Below are 3,971 nucleotides of genomic sequence, written 5' to 3'. Positions count from 1 at the left end.
TGAAAATCTTGTTCAATTAAATGTAAAAAGAAAATATTCTCATCTATAATACAGCTGAAACTAGGACATGACTATTTCAAATCTTATATATAAAGATTTGATGATAGATTTGACTCAGTAGAATGCTCATTCTGTAATATAAATAAGAATTCTGAGTATATTATAATACACTGTGCATTATACAATAGTCTCAGAGTCAGATTGAAAGAGAAGTATGATCTAAATCAATTAACTATGAGATTCTTATTCTCAACTGAGACAGGAATTAAATACTTAATAGACTTTCTATCAGAAACTCAAGCAGCTATAAGAAAATAACTAAATTCAGAATTATCTGAATATGAAGAGGAGAAAATCAATCAGATATAGTCTGTTAAAATAGCTATATACTATCTTTTAATAATTTGTTTTGTTACAGTCTCTCTTTACTTTATCTTTTTCTTTCAATTTCTTTCTATCTATCTATTTAATATGTCTATCTTTAAGACTGTGTTCTCTTTTTCTTTGTCATGATATTGTCAAATGATTTCAAAGTATCAGAAGATGTTAAAACACTGTAATTTGTAAACAGTTTTTGTATTCTGAGCTGGAATTTTCTGATTTTGCATATCTGAAATTGATGAATGTATAATAGTTAACTTTTCAGATAGGAAAAACCCTGGGAACTAAAAGTTCTCAGGTAGATGTCATAGTCTCTGACTGCATATATCTATAATTGAAGAATAATAATAATAATAATAATTCTAACTAATAATGATGCAAACCTTGTAGAAGAAGTAGTGAGACATTTCATAAATCAGTTATAGATAAGATATTATAGAACAACATTATATTATTCACAGATAAACAGAAAGATGAAATATTTCAATGAAATTCTGAACAACATACTGATAAAATATCTAGTAAGCAAGTCTACAAGATTATGAAATGAATATCTCAGACAGGAACTATTAGTCACACAAATTCAGCAGTATACAGTCTTTAAGCATTCATTATTCTATCTGTTGTATGAATTGCATCTCCGCATTCTGAAGAATGCTTCAGAAAAGATGAGAAAGAGAACAACAGTTGCAGATATAATAGTTGCAGATGTAACAGTCATAGACACAGCAGTTGGGGACACAGAATCAAGATTGAAAGAGATCAGTCACATACATGTAAAAGCTAATAAGTTACTTCTGAATCAAGCAATTCAATTGAAAAGAATATGAGACTCACTAGTTAAGAAATTGAGTCTTAAGATGAGAATGTAGATTCTCATACACAATAAGAGTTCTGAGAAGTTTCAACCTAGATGGTTTGAATCATATAAAATACTCAAATCACATTCTCTGAGACTATACACATTGAAAGCATCAGAGAGATGAGTCTTATATAACTTAATAAATGATTCATATCTTATGAAGATAAAGATATAAGACCTGAGTGAATTATAATTATCTGCAGCACTATTATCAGTGTTGAAAAAGAAGAGACTTATAATTGAAAAGTCTTGTAAAGTAAGAAAAATCATAGATATTTATAAATCAGATAATCTCACTTATTCTGATCTTTTCATAATTATAAGAAAAGAATGAAAAGTAATAAAGAAATCAGATGAATACTACACTTCAATAAGTAATAAGACTGTAGCCAGTTATATAATAATACACTGTAGACAGTAGATATAACACAGTAAAGAGCAGTCTCAGAGCAGCAGACTTATACATGAATCAGATTACAGAAGAAAAAGAAATTCAGAGTTGAATTCAACTGTTTATATTAGTTTAACTGCAGAGATAACAGCGAATGAAGTATCTGAAACATTCACAGATATGTGAGACTAAGTTATCTCAATCTCTGAGAACACTCAGAGATCAGATGAGATTAGTTTTAATGAGCTGTTTACTATAGTTATTATTATTATTATTATTATTATTATTATTCTTCCATTATACTCATATGCAAGCGGAGCTTATGATGAGTCCTTGCGTGATGTTAAATACAGGCCAAGTGTTGGTTATACAGGAGAAAATACAGGTGTTGAGACCACGCCAAGATAACAAGAACATAGGAAATACAAAGGAGTGACAATTAAATACATGCGATAATAACTTCCCATCCCAGGAACATAGAGCAATTTGTTGGAGCGATTTGTACACCTCTGTATTTATTAGGAACCTGAGGTGCTTGAGTTCCGGATTTAATGTATCCCCTGCGGGTTTCGAACCCACACGCCTTGGTTTCCCACGCCAAGGCGCTACCAGGTGGCCGCATTAACCATTCGGCCACCGGGGCTGTTTACTATAGTAGTCTGAGTAAGTGAAGAGAGACAGTATAATACATAAGATAGAATTATAAGAGATGAAAGCTACTGAACCAAGTCACTGAACACTGTATTATATAGAGATCACATAAGAGTAGTGACTAGCAGATAAAGAAAAAGTGTAAGAAAAGAAAAGAGATAATGAATTAATTATCAACTATAAGAGTCAGCTGTAAAAGATCAATATTATCATACATATTTCATTTATTTTTATACATTACACATTTAATCTATTTTCAATATCATGTCATTTGAAAAACATTAGAAATAAGGAAATCTCAAAACTCAAGATCTGAAAGAAATTCAAGAGCTGTAAGCTGCTCTTATAATAATATTATATATATCTCTGATTTCTCTACTGCTCTATGTACAACATTAATATTATTTATTATAAGATTGATTAAAATGCCAATATAGAAATATGTATACATGTGTGTAGAAAAATTAAAGAAGAGTATGAAACTCACAGAATCAGAAGCCAGGACAGAGAGAGCAGAGATGAAAGAAACAGAAGAGAGAGAGAGCACAGAACTGAATGAATAACAGCAGAAGTTACTCAGAGTTAAACACTTATAATCTGATATATACACAATCTTTCCTGCAGAGAAGGAAGAGAGAATGATAAGAGAAGCTTAAGAGTAAAAGAGAGTGATCTCAGTGATGTTATCATCTTCAATTAAAATGGTCTCTGACACTGAAGTAACTAAGAATCATTATTAGTATATGAAAACTGCAAAATCAGAGATGAGAACAGTTACTGAATAAATACCTGCTGATCTTAGAGTTGTACATATAATTACAACATGCATGAGGCTTCTTAGAAAAAGAGAGAGAAATACAGAAAAATATAGAAAGCAGAATGCAGTATATAAACAGCTCATTTTCATAACAACATCTTAGACAAGATGTACAAGTCTCATATTCATAAATGTGAAAAAGTATGACATCTGTGTTTCTATTTCTGAAAACACAGATATTCTTCACCTGTATTACAAAGTTAAATAATAAACATCAAAGAATAGACTGATATAAATTAATTATTCTGAAGATATTCATTAGAGCAGATATATCTGTAATATTGAATTTAACAGTTGTAAAAAGTTTCTTGATATCTGTGAATATCATGACTTCATATATAACAAAACTCATAACAATTTTCTCTAAGAACAGAAAAATCAGTGTTAGAAAGAAAAGATGAAAAAAGAAAAAACATATAATCTTAACACTGTTGAGAAGAGAGATGATTTTCTGATATAAATGAACAATTATCTTATTATAAATACTTAAAATAAATGTAATAATTGATATCTGTGACTGAGCTTCAGATAGTCATGTTATACACAGTCTTTGTACAATAAATTATTTTAGAGATTGATAAGAAGAGTGAAAGTGTATACACTGAGAAACATGATTTATCAAGTCTATACAACATCTTCTTAAAACAGAGAGAGCTGATAACAAAAGCAGAAGCAGTAGCAGAGACAGAAAGATCAGAAGTAGTAGAAGTGAGAGTCACAGAAACAGAGATAGCAGGAGCAGGAGAATCAGACACAGAGACAAGAATAGAAGATTAAGAGAGAGTGGCAGAGAAAGAAACAGAGAGAGCAGAAGAGAATGCAGAAGACTCAGCTATACATGATATAAGTAATTTCTTCATTATCACATT

General features: G+C 30.2%; 1 pseudogene across 1 annotated transcript; it reads right to left on the bottom strand.

Annotated features, from left to right (window-relative positions):
* Positions 1 to 2,188: 2,188 nt before the first annotated feature.
* BDBG_16866 lies at positions 2,189 to 2,277 on the bottom strand (annotated as a pseudogene). Its single transcript has one exon. The product of its transcript is annotated as a tRNA-OTHER (tRNA).
* Between the last annotated feature and the right edge of the window lie 1,694 nt (positions 2,278 to 3,971).

Source organism: Blastomyces gilchristii (assembly GCF_000003855.2).
Source record: "Blastomyces gilchristii SLH14081 genomic scaffold supercont1.6, whole genome shotgun sequence".
In the NCBI taxonomy this organism is placed as follows: domain Eukaryota; kingdom Fungi; phylum Ascomycota; class Eurotiomycetes; order Onygenales; family Ajellomycetaceae; genus Blastomyces; species Blastomyces gilchristii.
Note: the sequence above shows the minus strand (reverse complement) of the source record. Positions and strands in the feature narration are given on the sequence as shown.